Source organism: Bubalus bubalis, chromosome 10 (assembly GCF_019923935.1).
Source record: "Bubalus bubalis isolate 160015118507 breed Murrah chromosome 10, NDDB_SH_1, whole genome shotgun sequence".
Lineage (NCBI taxonomy): Eukaryota > Metazoa > Chordata > Mammalia > Artiodactyla > Bovidae > Bubalus > Bubalus bubalis.
In genome coordinates this window covers 33645284-33663503 of record NC_059166.1, presented here as the reverse complement: position 1 = coordinate 33663503, position 18220 = coordinate 33645284, and positions in this window count along the sequence as shown.

The window sequence follows — 18220 nt, the reverse complement described above, 5'->3', positions numbered from 1 at the left end:
AATTTTGTAATGTATGCTTATATTTATTAAGCATACATTACATGGGAATCATGGTCTGAAGACATCTTTCTCCAGAGAGGATTTATAACTAATTCCGCCAGATACCTCAAGGCTACCAACTCTAGACCATGTTCTGTGAATTTTTTTAGTTTGAGACTCTTGGTTCCAAGAAGTATAAATCCAAACCTGAAGCCATGTGAGGGTCCAACAGTGGTTACAAATTCTTCGTAAACAGTATTTTTCCACCAGAACTCAGGCCAGTTAGGATGACTCTTGTTTTCCTTTCCTGGTGGGCAGATTTTTCTAGTCTCCCTTTGCTAAGGGTGTAACACTCACAGGGATACAGTTATACTGTTAGTTTTCATTCCAAATTCCCCTCTTCCTGCATCTAAGCCTTAGTTATTAATAACTGCTGTGCTTAGAAGATTATGCCTCAGATCCAGGAAGATGGAGACTGGAAAATCCCTTGGGAATAACTACTAACTCAGTGCTGTTTAGTGCAAATGGTTTTAGCTCCTTGTACCTGCTTTTTCTTATTTCTTCAGTGCACGTCTGTGTGTATGCAGTGGTGCTTATCTAGTTTCCAAGACAGTCTTCAAGGATCTTTACTTTCTGCTGTTCATATCCTTGGTAGTTCCCTCCCACAATGAATCATGGTTGACCCGTGTGCCCATTAGGATAATGTGGAAATAACCAAGTGTGCCTTCTAAAAAAAGCCATAGCAACAATGCAGCTTCCATCTTGGCTTCTCTCATGGATTGCTTGCTCCCGGGCAAACTGGCGTCTCGTTGTAGGAACATTCAAGCATACTGTGGAGAGGCCCCCATGGGGATGAACTGAGGTGTCCCACCAACAACCAGCATCTGCTTTCCAACTATGTGAGGGAACCACTTTGGGAGTGGTTCCCAGCTCGGCTGCTCCTGAAATCTTGATTTAAAAAACTTGTGAGAGATAATGAATGTTTACTGTTGCTGTAAGCCATTAAGTAATTTGTTACACAGTTATAGAAATCCAATATTATACCATTTCCAGCATTTGAAGATGTCTTATAAAGATGTTCATATTTTTTAGTCCATCATATTCCCAGATACAGAGTATTGGTCATGAAAAAAGAAAAATGCTCTCGTCTCAAGGGTTTTTCACTTGCTCATCCCTTTGCCAGTCATCCGATCTAAAATCTCACCCCTGCACACTTTCTATGCTCCTTCCTTGCTTTTCCCCTCTCCTTAGCATTTATCACTGTTAAACATAGTACTAATTTATTTTTTAAAAATAGCAACTACATATTCCGAATAGCTAAAATGATGGAGATTATTATGAACAATTATATGCCAATAAAATGGAAAACATAGAAGAAATAAATTCCAAGAAACATACAATTTCCTGAGACTTAATCAGAAAGTAATAAAAAATATGAACAGACTGATTACCAGTAATGAGATTTAAACAGTAAAAAACAAAAGCAAACAAGTTGAAAATCTCCCCCCAAAACAAAACTTCAGGACCAGACAGCTTCACAAGTGAATTATACCAAACATTTTAGAAAGAGTTAACATCTCTTCTCAAACTATTAAAAAAAACTGAAAAGGAAATTTTTATGGTGACAGTAACTAGACTTATTGTGGTGATCATTTTATAATGTATATAAATACTGAATCACTATGTTGTATCAGATCAGATCAGATCAGATCAGTCGCTCAGTCGTGTCCGACTCTTTGCAACCCCATGATCAATTATACTTCAGTTTAAAAAACTGTCTATATTCCAACTAGAACATGTATTCTATTAAGAGCTAGGATGTTGTTCTGACTAGTTCACTGCTGTGTCCTGTGACCCAAGGACTGTTCCTGGCAAATAGTCAATGTCTAATAAATATTTCTTCTCAACCCATGGATCGAACCCGAGTCTGCCACATCGCAGGCAAACTCTTTACCGTCTGAGCCATTACTTTCATCAAAAAAGTGAAAAACTCCTCCTAGCTGGCTTGCTGAAGTCCCCATTAGAGATCCTCAAGTGGAGGTGCAGGGACTGAACCTGGGGCCTCATGCGTGCTAAGCACACACTCTACCACTGAGTTACACCCCACTCCTTCTGACAATAAATATTTCTAGAATTAGTAAAGGAGTAGATGAAATTTTAGCCTGAGCTTCAGCCATATCATCTTGATACAAGCTTACTCTACTAATTCCCAGTAGAATGAAGTCCCAGTTCCCCAGATTTGTAGGTGTAATGTGCCAAGTTTCTATCCGTCCTATTTGTTTCCATTCATTTCAACATCTACACCACTCATCTAGCTTCTAATCATTAAAATTTTTTTTGGTTAGTGAAATTTTCTGAGTTTCCTATTTTCCTAGAAATAGTTAGTTTTGGCCCAAGTTTGATATATTTTATCTACGTAAAACTTAACAAGACTTCCATATTGGAACTAACACTTTTTGGGTCTCTGAAACCAGAAAAGGGGTAGAAATTTCACAAGTTCACCCATTTATTTGGGCTCAGCATTTCCTCCAACATTTCATCTAATTATTAAACTTGGGCATGGTAAACTCTGTTTCTTATAATGCTAAATTTGAAAAACCAAATTCCTACACAGTCAACTTTAGAAAACTCCATAGGAAAACTGAATACAAAAGTTTAAAATTTTTTTGTTTCTCACTGCATATTTAATTAAAATGCTTTTTTAATGTAAGTTCCACAAAAGGATTATGTTTATTTGGTTATTCTTCATCAGAAAAAAACATGTTTATGACATCAAATATTCAAGTGGAGAAGAATGCTCATTTTCTAAAAGCAAGAATGTGACCTAATTAGACTTATTTATTCCTTGCTTTCATCTTACAGATTTTTGTTATGCCAGAGTACAGCAAAGCATGTCCATTTTTTGTATTAAAAAGAATACAAACAACAGTTGATTTTTAACTTAAGCAAGATTGCCTTAATATTGGGAAATATTTACCTGACTAGAGTATGGAGAAGAGGGTTATTTCTGTGCCTGGGACATATGGATGTTTTAAATATGTCATGAAACTGTTATTTGGCTGATTCAAGTCAGATCTTCACATGGCAAATGAACCAAGCAAATTACCCTAGAAATTCTTGTTGGTGTTAGACTAATTCAGCTGTCAGCGTGGTGGAAAGATGCAACAGAGAATCAAAAATCACTTGGAATCAACAGTATGCTTACCAAAATACAATATATTTTTAGTTCTGAAGGTTTTTTTAGGATAATATAGAAACTTTAAAAAGAATATATGGATCAGTTGCCCACAGTGTATTCTAATGATGAAGATACTATTATTGTTATTGTCACCTCCAGTGGAACAGTTAATAAGATTCCAAATTACATGTAAAACACCGCAAATTCTCCTTTCTTTGAGATAGTCATATGTTGTTTTATTGAAACCAACTCACCCCTTCTGAAATGAGTTTAAAGTGTTACGAGTTCAGAGAGGGTTTTCAAGTGCACACAGGGGCAAACAGAAACATACATGTGAACATACATGGAGTGGGGTGGGTGAAAGGGAGAGTAGAGGAGTACACCTTTCATTCCTCTGTCTACCAGCAGCCTTGAGATCAAGCTGGCATGCTTGTATCTTTTCAGCACATACAGCACTTTTCACCAAATTGGTATAAAAGTTAAGTGTATGTAATTTTCCTGGAAGAAAACTCTTCAGTGCACCTGTGCCTGCAGATACCATTCCAGTTGGTTCTCAGGCTATTATCATGTGGGAAATATGAACTGAATTCATCTTACATGAGCTAATGCAAGACATACAGAAACTAGAGTAACTGGCAACAGAGTGATACCACTCTAATGGCAGAAAGTGAAAAGGAACTAAAGAGCCTCTTGATGAGGGTTAAGGAGGACAGTGAAAAAGCCGGCTTAAAAGTCAATATTAAAAATCTAAGATCACAGGATTCGGTCCTATCACTTCATGGCAAATAGAAGGGGAAAAGATGGAAGCAGTCACAGATTTCCTCTTCTTGGGCTCTAAAATCACTGCAGAGAGTGACTTCAGCCATGAAATTAGAAGACCATTAATTCTCGGCAGGAAAGATGTCACTTTGCTGACAAAGGTCCATCTAGTCAGGGTATGGTTTTTCCAGTAGTCATGTACAGATGTGAGAGTTGGACCATGAAGAAGGCAGAGTGCCAAAGAACTGATGATTTCAAACTGTGGTACTGGAGAAGACTCTTGAGAGTCCCTTGGAAAGCAAGGAGATCAAACCAGTCAATCTTTAAGTATATCAATCCTGATTATCTTTGGAAGGACTGATGCTGAAACAGAAGCTCCAATACTTTGGCCACATGATGCAAACAGCTGACTCAGAAAAGAACCTGATGCTGGAAAAGATCAAAAGCAGAAGAGGATGGTTGGTTGGCATCACTGATTCAATGCAAGTGAACTTGGGCAGATTCCAGGAGAGGGAAGCCTGTCATGCTACAGTCCATGGGGTCACAAAGAGTTGAACACAACTTGGTGACTGAACAACAACAAAAGGTCAACCACCACTGAAAAGACAAGAGACTCAGGTATCAATAGAAGTTGATCTTTAGAGAATCCCTAAACTTGAAGGAGGAAGATGAACTTGAGTTGGTTCTCTTTACTTGTTCATTTAATATATATGTACCTATGTATAGCATATAATTAGAGATAGCAAGGTTATTTAAGGAATGGAATATTGCAACTGAAAAGGGAAAAGGCTTAAGACAAGGTTAGAGACAAAATAAGACTGCAAGCCTTTTCACTGAGATATCTGAACGTGTTTAGGTCTCTGGGCTCCTGCCTCTAACAAGTCTGAGAGAAGCTCAAGATGTTTTTTCTTGGGCTATCTTTTGAAATGCAAGAGAAAGGAATTAATTTCTTGATCCAAAGGGGATAGTCCCTTCCTCCTACTCATACTTGTGCCCCATAAATCTTACTCCTATCTCTGTCTGCTCTTCTAAACTGGGAGTCCTGGAACATGAGTGCCGGAAATGCTTCTTCATTAAGTATACTCACTCGACTGGTATCTCCAAACTGAAAATGAGAAATATGTATCAACTGACTACACATTGGTCACTCAATAAAGGTTTTGGGGGTAAAGAGTAAAGGATAAAAATACAAACATAAAACTCAATCCCTAACTGAACAACTTCATTTTGTTTTTTAATTCCACGGTCAAGTGGTAAAACATCTATATCCATAATGTATTCTGTTGTGTACAAGATTTAATATCATATTCTGTATTAGAAAGCCAATAGATTAACTGGCTAAAAATATTTTTATGTGTTTCTTTTTTTTGTATGTTCTGGACACAAATTCACAATAATTAGTTTCTTTATTCATAACTTGTTTCCCAATTATGAACCTACCAACTCTTTCACCTTTTGTTAGCTTTTTATTTTTACTTATTTTTAAATAAAACAATTTATTTATTTATTCTTGGTTGCGCTGGGTCTTTGTTGCTGCACGGGCTTTTCTCTAGCTGCAGCGAACGGGGGCTACTCTCCAGTTGCGATGCACAGGCTTCTCATCGTGGTGGCTTCTCTTGTGGAATGCGGGCTCTGCAGCATGCAGGCTTTATTAGTTGCAGTGCATGGGCTCAATAGTTGTGGTCTCAGGCGCTAGAGCACAGGCTTCATAGTTGTGGCACACAGGTTTAGTTGCTCCGAGGCATGTGGGATCATCTCAGACCAGGGATTAAATCTGTCTCCTGCATTGGCAGGCGGATTCTTTACCACCCCACCACCAGGGAAGCCAGGGAAGCCCTAGTGTTTAAACCAGTTTTAACTGGGGATATGTTTTGAACTCAAGTATAATGTAAAATAATGATAATTGGTGACTGCTCTGGACATATGGATAAGAGGGTTTATAGCTATTAAACTTTAGGAAAAATATAATTGAAGGGAAGAAATATGAAAGAGATGGGAATACCAGACCACCTGATATGCCTCTTGAGAAATTTGTATGCAGGTCAGGAAGCAACAGTTAGAACTGGACATGGAACAACAGACTGGTTCCAAATAGGAAAAGGAGTACGTCAAGGCTGTATATTGTCACCCTGTTTATTTAACTTATGAATACATCATGAGAAACGGTGGACTGGGAGAAACACAAGTTGGAATCAAGATTGCCGGGATAAATATCAATAACCTCAGATATGCAGATGACACCACCCTTATGGCAGAAAGTGAAGAAGAACTCAAAAGCCTCTTGATGAAAGTGAAAGTGGAGAGTGAAAAAGTTGGATTAAAGCTCAACATTCAGAAAACGAAGATCATGGCATCCGGTCCCACCACTTCATGGGAAATAGATGGGGAAACAGTGGAAACAGTGTCAGACTTTATTTTTTTGGGCTCCAAAGTCACTGCAGATGGTGACTGCAGCCATGAAATTAAAAGATGCTTATGCCTTGGAAGGAAAGTTATGACCAACCTAGATAGCGTGTTCAAAAGCAGAGACATTACTTTGCCAACAAAGGTTCGTCTAGTCAAGGCTATGGTTTTTCCAGTGGTCATGTATGGATGTGAGAGTTGGACTGTAAAGAAGGCTGAGTGCCAAAGAATTGATGCTTTTGAACTGTGGTGAAGGAAAAGACTCTTGAGAGTCCCTTGGACTGCAAGGAGATCCAACCAGTCCATTCTGAAGGAGATCAGCCCTGGGATTTCTTTGGAAGGAATGATGCTAAAGCTGAAACTCCAATACTTTGGCCACCTCATGCGAAGAGTTGACTCATTGGAAAAGACTCTGATGCTGGGAGGGATTGGGGGCAGGAGGAGAAGGGGACGACAGAGGATGAGATGGCTGGATGGCATCACTGACTCGATGGATGTGAGTCTGGGTGAACTCCGGGAGTTGGTGATGGACAGGGAGGCCTGGCGTGCTGCGATTCATGGGGTCGCAAAGAGTCAGACACGACTGAGCGACTGATCTGAATATGAACATAAAGTTTATATGAGTGTTTGTGAATCTTTTTAAATTCATTAAAAACAACCTACAGTGAACTTTCTCAAATGTAAACAGTGTTGATTTTCAAACGTCAAAAGTTGCTCATTCAATCATGTGCTTTCTTCAAATGGAGGCAAATGGTGTAGTAATCAACACCATGTAATATTATTTTAAACAAAATCTAAGGCTGCAAACAGAAAATGTCTTATTATTTCTATTTCTTTAAACAACTCTTAACTCTGTCATTTATTGGTTTAAAGTATGCTTTTCAATATTTAGATTTATTATTTCTTGGACTAGTTAATTGACTGTTTTCTGTGAAATCTCTTATTTATCATCAACTGAGTGAAATTAGGTATTAAACAACATTGCCTGCAAAATTTAAAAAAGACATATAAGTCTGAGTATTACTTTTCCTAAGGATAAACAAACAAGCATTTCATTTAATGTTTGAAATTCTGCTTTAGCGAATAGCATGCTATTTGAAACTAAAATATGTATTAATTCTGTGTTAGGCTTACTCCATTCATCCTCTGTAAGTTTGATTTTTAAACATAAATATGTATAAGAGCAATAATATCAACAAATATCCTCAAAATTATAAACTTAAAACAAGTTTTTCAATCTATCAGTGCTCAAAGATTTAAATGAATCTCTATAAGCATGGCCAAATGTACCCACAAACATATACCTCTACAGAAGCCAAAAAGCATACCTCAAAGGGATTTAAAATGAAGGCGGGGATGGAACGGTGGGGAGGGAGGTTCATGAGGGAGGGGATATATATAATTATGACTGATCCACGTTGATGTACGGCAGAGACCACCACACTGTAAAGCAGTATCTGGAAACATATACACTACCATCTGTAAGACAGTCAGTGAGAACTTTCTGTATGACTCAGGGAGCTCAAACCAGTGCTCTGTGACAACCTAGAGGGGTGGGATGGGGAGAGACTTGGGAGGGAGGTTCAAGAGGGAGGGGACATATGTGTACCTACGGCTGATTCATGTTGATGTATTGCAGAAATCAACACAATATTATAAAGCAATTATCCTTCAATTAAAAATAAATTTTAAAAGCATATAAAAAAAATTAAGGCAGGCCATCATGACACATAGGCTGTGGAACTGACTTCGTCAGGTAGGATTTTGGACTGAAAGGTGAGTCCTTGTACTCACTAAAGTTTTCCATTGAAACAAGCACCTGTTGAATTCCTGAGAAATCCTTTACTGAAGCTAAAAAGAGAAAGCAATCCCTTTCTCTGCTGAACACACTGGGGAAAGCACAGTCCATGGAAGAAACTCCGGTTTCGAAGTTTTGAAGCCGAGAAAAGAAAACAAAAGAAAAGCTGGAGCTATCCGCAGGCATGAAGAGGAGGCAACAAAGCAACATGCAACTGAGTTTAGCCTAGAATCCAGAGCTAGAGGAGTCAACAACCACTATATTAGTATCTTTCTCAGGAATTGATGAAACCGCTGAAGGAAATGCTAAATTTCCCCAAACTACCTAGGATGGGAACTCAAAACTATTTAAAAACCTTTCTGGAAGGATGTAAACCAAATGATTAAACACTTTTTATTGGAAAGAGGGATAACTGGAAACCTTGTCTTTTAGCTTCTATATTTTAACATCATTTAAAAATAAACATGAATTATCTTTATAAACATGAAAATCAGTAAAGATGTTTTCACAATCCATATTTTTATGTATTGGTTTAAAGTTATACCACAGTGAAAAATTCAGCTGATAGTGTTGTTCAGAAGGTATAAACTTTGTCGTTCTTACTCCCTCTGCTGGCTGGTCAACAGGACCAACGAAAGAACCTTCCTCCCAGCCACCTATTCTAGGAGACTCTGATGGGGAGCAGAACAGTAGCACCTCTTCTTTAGAAACTCTCAGTTGCAGAGGCAGGATCATATGGCTGGTCGTTTCTCAGTCTGGAGGGAGTCAGGTGACTCTCAGAAAAGATGGTTCTTCTTGAAAAGTTCTTAGTGTGAAAGCACTCAGAATTTGTCACCCTTTAAAAAGGGGCTTCCTTGGTGGCTCAGTGGTAAAGAATTTTCCTGCCAATCAGGAGGTGTGGGTTAAATCTCTGGGCCAGGAAGATCCCCTGGTCAGGGAAATGGCAACCCACTCTAGTATTCTTGCCTATTAAATCCAATGGACAGAGGAGCCTGGTGGACTATAGTCAATGGGGTTTGCAAAAAGAGTTGGACACGACTTAGCGACTAAAAAACAACAATAATCCCCTTAAGACCTACCAATGGTATCTCATGTGTGGTTATTTTTAACCTTAAATTTGATAAATGGATTAAGAGCCTCAGTTTACCAAATGACAGTCTTTCCTTCTTGTGTCTGTCTGGAATTTTCCAGGAAGCACAAAAAGTGCGTTGCTTGCAGTCAGAGCAAACTCACCGGTCACTTTACACCCGCAGGTACTCGGCCTTCAGGAAAGCCATCCACCCCTTCAACCCATATCCACAGTCATGCTAGGAGACACACAGGTGATAATGACTCCAGTGTGAGCTCCTGGGGGCACACTTTCTCCTCCAGATGCAAGAGCTCTTCCTTTCCGCCTCTGCTGGCTGCCTCAGCTAAGGGATGTCCCTGGCTGTGTAGATGAGGACCTGGCCTCTGCTGTCCCGAGACACCATTCATGCTCCCATTTCTTCTGTCTTCTCTCTGAGGCCCTCACTCCCTGCAGCATGCCTTTTGATTCCCATGTTGACTGCTTACTTTCCTTGTGTCCAGCTCTTTCAAAGACAAGTTCTCACAGTTGAAAAAATAGCCCCAGTGGCAATTCATTCTGTTCTTTTTTTGTCCCTACTGCAGCCTGTATAATCTGTTAATACGATGATTTTGTTTTTGTTTTTTTTTAAGTTTAAATCGTAAAATAAACCACTCAAATACTGAGTCTAACTGACAGTTTACTACTGGGTATTCCTCCCCAAAGGCTTCTCTTGTGCCTTCCTGCTATCTGTCCTCACTTCCACACTCATCGTCCCTCTCACCCTACGCTGTCTGTCCACTGGCATATCTCCACTGGACTAAACACAGACTCTGAAATAATTTCAAGGTCTTTGGTAGGGATGTTATACTAATGAAAGCATGTGGCTAATTGCCTTCTAGCATGCTGTGACAGAGACGCTTTGAGTATCTGTTTGGAAACGTACAAACACACCCTCCAGAGAGATGTCAGCTGTGGTCAGAGGTAGATTTATAGATTTACCAAGTTGTTAATGAATCTTAATGTTAGGGCCTCCCATTGGATGGGTTCTAAGGCCTTCTGTGTTCTCTGGTTAACTGGAGGAGGAGTGGCCCTAGCTAGCCATGAGCAGGAAGCAGGGAGCAGTGCCCAGCTTGGTAGTCACCCTCTGCAACCTGATGGTGGTACTGGGACTCCAAATATAACCTCAGGCCTCCAGATCACATCTGTGAGAAGGGTTAAGGAGATGTCTCCCTGCTTATGGGCAACTATGACCAGCATTCAGGAATATTTTCCGTTGATCACCTCAGGTACCACCCACTAAGAAGAGGGAGCAGAAAAGACCTAATCAAAGTGGACCATCCGCTGTGGCAGGAGGTTATCAGGGTCCATACCCAGTAACATCAACAGGCTGGAGTTTTATCATTTTCATGACCACTGCTTGAGAAAGAAATTCTGATGAGGCATTACCAATAATGAATGAAGAAATTGCAAGAAAGCTTTCTGATCACTCAATATCCATTAATCATGAGAGACGAAAGACTGAATTTCCACTCTTTCTAGAGAAAACACTGCAAAAAACTTCCATATGAAGAGATACAGTGTATGCAGCCCAAAAATGTAGGAAGAAAATTGTTACAGAACTGTTAGACATATTATCATCTTTTTTTTTTTTAATTTTGTGGTATTGGTGCTATTCGTCTGTTTTAAAAATAATATTTCTGTGATTCATTTTCTCATTCTAAATACTTTCATAGCTTATTTTTTGTATTCACAATTTGTTCAATTATGAATACACAAGAACAATTTGTGTTCTTGTTCTTAAAGAAGGCCCAAAAACCTGGCACTAGTCTATCCAACACAAACTGTTGTCTGGTTCCCATTTGGGCTGTGACTTAGCAAGGGCTAACCATGCAGGGACAGATGCAAAAGAAAGAAGTGCTTTTAATTTTGATGCAGTTTAATTAAATCAATTAACCACAGATGTAATAATTTATATTAGGACTCTCACGTTTCTTCCACTGATCTATATGTTCCTTCTTGTGCCAATATCTCATTGTCTTGATTAATACTCATTTATAGTAAGCTTTGAGGGCAATATTTATTCTTGCTTTAAGACCCTGATATGACAAATGTTTTCCAGTGAATGATTCACCCCCCCCCCAAAAAAAGGAATCAATATCTCTTTGCTCTCTTTCATAGAGCTTGAGGAGGTTCTTAGATGGAAAAAAAAAATACAAATGTCATATTGAAATTATTAAATGGGAGATTTGGTCTTTTCATTTTCTCTTAATACAATGTTCTTTTTAAAAAAGGTTAAAACATACTACTTTACAAATCATAAATAGCTTTGGGGAATTAGGAAAAAGTAGCATTCTTTAGTTAAAAATTACTGGCTAACCTTATCCTAGTTCTCTGAGATACATTACCACCAAGTCCTAGAAAAGCAAATCAGCAAAAAGCCTGACCCGTTAATCTCAGTGACCCTTACACACCTAAGTGTCTCCTCCAACCATGTTTAATTCAAACCAAACTTTGCACAGTACCAAAATAAGACCTGCTTTATCTTAAAAAAAAAAAGAAAAAGAAGGATTTTTGTTTTGTCAGTGTGTGATATATTTGGGATTAAAGTTTGTTTCTTACTAGAACTATTTAGGAAAAAAGTTAAGTCTAGAGTACCCCAAGGGCTTCCTTGATGGCTCAGTGGTCAAGAATCTGCCTGCAATGCAGGAGACCCAGGTTCAATCCCCAGGTGGTGAAGATGCCCTGGAGAAGTAAATGGCACTCCAGTATTCTTGCCTGGGAAATCCCATGGACAGGGAAGCCAGGCAGCAGCAGTCCACGGAGTTGCAAAGTAGTCGGATACAACTTAGCAACTAAAACAACAGAGTACCCCCAAATCAAAGCATGTTGTTTGCCATGAGTGATCAAATCCCTCTCTGAAATAACTCTTCCCCTTTGTCTATATTTTTAAAATTACAGAAAAATTATGACATTTATAATGCAACTGATGCTGAATTATTACCCAACAGGCTAAGTAAGTGCTTAAGATGCCAAAAAAGCAGATGAACCAGAAATTACTAACAAAGTTTAACTGTGATGAACTTATGCAGCATTTCAAAGTAAGGAAATCTAGAAAAAGCCATTTTAATTTCAGTATTTAGGTGAACTTTATGATCTTTTGAAAAAATAAATTTAAAAAAAAATTACATCTGGGGTTGCCGTCACAGTCTTTTTAGTATCTGGAGCTTCTAAAATTCTCATTCCAGGCCCGGATTAAAAAAAAACAAACAAACAAAACTCAAAACACAGAGGGTTAAGGCATCAAAGATGAAAGCTAGTACACTCACAACTATTTATATTGCAAAAGCTTTGCCCTTCTGCAAGAACATGCAGTTTCCCAAACACTAACCTCTCTTTACAAGGTTATGCTTATTAGCTGGGATTTGAAACTCAATAGCAACACTGTTCATCCTTGGTTCAATTCAGATTGTAATTTCTTTTTAAACTACCTGACCCTTATAATCATATGGTGAGTAGGTCTGATCATTCATCTTCCCGAAGCCAAAGTACTTGGTCTGAACACAGAGTCACTTGTGTTTCTGAAGTCTCTCAGCATCATGACTGGGGTAAAAACTGTTGATTGAGGAAAGTTTGAAAGAAACCTTTCATACAACATTTTCATTGTCTTTTTTTTTTTCTTTCTTTCTGGAGCTAAAATTCCTGATTGGAAAAGCAAAAGTGTTCCTAGATACAAGGATGAAGTTTTAAGAGATGTTTCTAATGAACTGTGGAAGCTATGAACCATTTCATTGTCCCCAGTGCCAGAATTTGCTAATTAAGATTTTGCTTTTTCTTAGAGCCCAGTATTTATTAAGCATTCAGCAAATTCTTACTGAATAAATAAATGAATGATTCTACCCAACTTCATGTCTTTGTCTTGAAGCTACGTCATCCCTCATAGTAATAAAATGTTGCGTTGCTGTCCAACTTCACGTCTGGTGCACCAGAGCCCACATGTTGCCCAAATATGATTACAGTTTGCAGGAGAGGAATCCTGGAGCTGCTTGTATGGATTGTGTTTCTGCTCATCCCTGAACCAATCGCCAAGGCAAAAGGAATGGGACAGGCTGACCAATTTATGTAAAGTAGTGCCTACCACCTCTGAAGTCAGGTTGGAGTCAATTCCACCCAAAGCTTGTGGCTGCTACCCAACAGAGGAAAAAGAATATTCCAAAGGAAAGTCTGAGACCATTCAGAATGGGCAAGAGTTGCATGGATTCTGGGTACGCAACTAAGGCATACTGACAATGTAATTTCTACTTTCAGTATGACTCAATGAAAAATTGATAAATATAACATATGTGTTAGAAATCATTCTTTCTCTCTTAAGAGTTAAGGAAAACCTGCTTTAGATTGGTTGGGAAAAATTTTTTTAGTTCCATTGGACACTATGGTCTTTTTCATAGGGAAGGGATGCTAAGATAGGGATGCCATGCATTGTATAGAGGACTTTTAGATTTTTTTAACTAGACATTGTTTAGGTGACTGGTCTTGGGGATTTCTTAAACAGTTAACAGTGCTATTTACAAAGAGGTTTTAAACAAAAATTGGTTTCTAAGAAAAATTTCCCTAATTAGAGGTCATAGAAACATTCTTTAATATTTCCCTTCTTAGTACATCACTCCATCCTGCATCTCAGACCTTTCTTCATTTTTCCCTATTCTAAATTCATCCTTATTCTTTAAATGAATATTGGTCAGAAATTCTCCTTTTTGGAAAAAAAAAAAACAAAGAAAAAACTGTCTTTATTTTACCCTTGTTCTTGAAAGATAATTTCATTGGGCATTCATTTTAGATTGACAGTTATTTTCACTTTGTACCTGGAAGATGTTACTCTACTGTCTTTTGGCTTCAATTTTTGGCACTGAAAAGTTGGCTGTCAATTTATCATTCCTTTGTATGTGACGTTTATTTATTCTGGCTGCTTTTAAGATCGCTTTGTCTTTGTTGTTCTTAAGTTTCCTTGTAAGGAAACTACATTGGTTTCCTTTTACTTATCCTGTTTGATATACATTTTTTTTTCTTGTATTTGTGGAGTCATGTTTTTAACTAATTCTGGCAATTTCTCAACAATCATCTCTTCCATGTTTTTCTATTCTCTACCTTTCAGACTCTGATTATACACATATTCGATCTTCTCATTCAATCCTTCAGGTCTCATCCCCTGTCATTCATATTTTCTGTCCCCTTGTCTGTCCTTGCTACAGTTATGCCTTACTTTTCAGTTAGCTACTCACGAAAGCTTTTCATGATTAGGTCTTCAGCTATGCAAGTTACCCTTACTCTTGGGCTAAATCTCTAGTTTCTGAAGATGTAAATTTGGTTCCTTTTATCCTGGTCTGATTTCAGTATTTCAGATGTACCATTCAACATTGATATGAAACTTCCAGAAGGCACTAGAAACTGAAACTAGTATCAGTAAATCTTTGTTGAGGCTCAATACTGCATTTCTAAGTTTCCACCAATGCTAAGAGATATTGGAGTTAGTAACTACTGTCTAACGGTACTTACAGTAAACACTTAAAAATTTGTACTTTGGGTTTGCCAAAGTGGGAATTAATGCCCTTTCAAGTTTATTTAAAGACTCAGTTGAGTTCTAGCAGACTCCCTCTAAAACAAGTAAGGGTGTTGTGCATGTAACGACTGCACAGGAAATCTGGTTTTGCCTTCTACCACTTACATTTTAAGCAGGAATGCCATCACTACACAAAACCTACAGGAATCCCACTCTGAGTAATTAAGTAACCAACCTCTTAAAAATCTGCCAGAAGCAACAGGGTCTATAAAAATCTATTTAGTGTGTCAGTTATTTAGCTCTATTTCTGCATTTAAAATTAGATTTGGAGAAAAGTAAAATTTCATAATTTTGTTGTTCAGTTGCCAAGTCATGTCTAACATTCATGATTTAACTGTTAACCAAAGGATTGCCAAGACAAAGGATTAAAACTGACAAATTGAAACTGTGTTTAATTTAGAAGAAAATGGGTTAAACATGAGCCACTGAGGCTGTTCTTTATTCCCATCCCCTTCCCACCCTCCCCCACCCAAAATATTAAGGGATAGGGCAGGGTTAAATTAAAAATATTTTAAGGGACATTTTACAAGAAGCACGCATAATGCATTGGCTTTGAGTGTATTCTGAAAAAATATAGATTCCAAAATCCTTTTCACTTTCCTTCCTTTCCAATATTGGGAACAATAACTTTGCAGAACTCCTATAACTGTCAGTCCTGACTATCAGGACGCACTAGCTTTAAATTCAGATGCTGCCATCAAAAGATGGAAGTTTCTTTACTAGAGACAATACATACAGATGAATTTTCAAACTAGTAGTTACTCTACACTTTTCTAGTAGTCTGTTAACTAAGAAAAATGAATGAAATTCAGTTACTTGGTAGTGAAGGAACATGAAACACAGGAAGCCAGTCCTCAAGAATGAGTGGTCCCCAAGTATAGGTGGCCCAAAGAATGACAAATCCATTCTCATTCCCTTACCTCTTCCCTCTCCCACCCACCATTTCCCCCCTAACATCAAGTGCTAAATGTAAGCTCCTTAAAGGCAGGAGCCACATTCTTTTGGTTCACTCTAATAGCCTCTGTGCTCAGGCAAGTAGCAGCCTGACACAACATAAATGCCAAATTAAGTACTCAAATATTTATTGAGCAACGAGACAGCAAGGGAGGGAGGAAACTGCTCAGGCCTCTGGCTCCCAGACCTCTTCAGTAACACCATAAGATTTGAGCAGCTTGTTATTTCTCAGCGAGAAATTATACTTAACAAGATTGGCACCCACAATCAGTGAAGATAAAACCATTTTCTCCACCTTTTTTTTAGGAATCCGTGTTTTCAAAAGTACTATCAGATGAGAAATACAGAAATTGCCTGGATATAAACCTGCAGGTTCATCCTGCTTCATTTCAGCTGGATTTAACAAAGTCAATAGGCTCAGTGAAGCAGCATGTCTCACTATGACAAGACATGTAGAAAACCTGTTTTCCCTTCATGCTGAATTAAGCTGTTTCAACCTCTATACCTTGGTTCAGTTAGAATCATCACATGATGACATAAGCCTAAAGGGTTTCAGTGTGGTGAATTAGAAACATCAGAAGGGCGGATAGGGAAGGTGTGTCTGCGGTTCTGCCCCGGGCGGGTCTCAGGAGCTCATCCCTGAGACCCTGTGAATCTGAAGCCTCCTGTCACCGCAGCCTGCACCACTGACACCAGGTGAGTCTCAAGGAGCTGTCAGCGGCTGTCTTGGCTGTTGATAGCGCCAGAGCAGGTGACCTGTGAGAAACCTCGAAGACGCTGTGACGCCCATGTCCACAGCCTGCACACACTTCTGTCTGGATGGTGTCTGAGGGAGGGTGTTTGAGGGCGGGTGAACTTGCCCTTCTCTGCCTCCTCAGTTGCCTGGAAATGCCTCTCATTGGACCACTCTTAGAACCAGAAAACAAAGGGAGTTCTGGTTCTAGAAAAATGTACCTTCTGGCTTCCCTGCACTGCAAAGGACACTACACAGAGGAGACAGTGACACTGAGGTGACAGACAACGCAGCGAAGCGGTGAAACGCTGACAGATGGAGAGTCAACTATGTCAAGGAGAAAGCCTTGGATTTTTCCTCTCGTCAATTAGAGTTGGCGGGAAAAAAAATAAGCAGTTCTGTTTCTCTATTGGTAAACAAGTCCATTTTCCTAGCCAGGACAAAGTGCAGAACAAGCAGCCTTCAAAATAAAAAAGTCTTTTTTCATTGTAAATCTGTCTAAACCAGTACTCAAAACAAATTTTTTTGTGTGTATTTTACTTTTTTAAATTTTAATTTTTTAATTGAAGCTTAACAAAATTGTGCTGGTTTCCGCCAATATCCAACATGAATCAGCCATAGGTATACACAGAATCCCCTCCCTTTTGAATTTACTATTTTTTAACAAAAGCAGTGACGACACCGAAGAAGATCCCATTTCAGCCTCTTCAAGGTGCAGTGCTCTCAGTGAACAACACAAACACAACTGCTGGGCATCCAGTGTGCTCAGGGGGCCTGACTCCAGAGGCTGTCTCTACGGTTCGCTGTCTGAGATCAAGCCCCATTTGTGTCCACATCTGTGTTTTTTAGGGTTGATCCCATGCCTACTAAAAATAAGCTGCATTGTGTTGGAATGACACCAGATAGTCTGCTACCACTAATCACTGTGCAAAACCAAAACATTTCCATAATATTTAATGACTGATACAGTGGTCAAACCCTTCCTGCGACATTGTCATTCAATTTATGCAAGAGGCTGGTTAATTACAGTCAGCGTCAGGCAAGTATGTCTTCAAAGCACACTAAAAGGAATGGTGTGTCATTTGATAAGGAAACTTCTTCAGCTTGAGACTCGGTTCGACTCAAACAGATTCAGATATGTTGACAGTCATGAAAGTAAGCATTGCCTTTCAAAGAGATTCTAAAATTCACCTAAAAGAAAACTGTTAAGAATTTTAAATATTTGAATACTGTACCATTTTTTCATTTTATTTTTTTCTCTCTTTGTATTCCAAATATTTTGTGTAAAATTTTCTCTTAAGTTAATAAATTTCTTAAAAAGAGTACAAACCACTCGGGCTCCTGCTTTCAATGATCTGTGTCCCAGTCAAAAAAATTTATAAAATATTATATTTTAAATTAAGGTGCTTAAAATCATGTCTCCCAAAGTAAGTGCTTTTGCTGTTATTGGGAACTCAGCAAGAAATAAACAGAAGTAGATGCATTTGCCTGTATGAGAATAAACACTTTATCCAGTATAATCACAGCAGAAAATTGAGCTGATTTGTGGCAGCCATAAATAGTCCTAAGAGACTGGCTTATTACACTTCTCTGTGCACTTACAGAGAAGGATCAAATTCCAGCAGGCCCGATGGGCTTGGACTGCCTTCAGAATAGGCAGAATTTGTACAAATTCTCCTGCCTCCATCACCCAACCTGTTCAATAAAGCAGTCTCATGTAGGTGAACACAGTCTTGACGTTTCTAATCATTCAC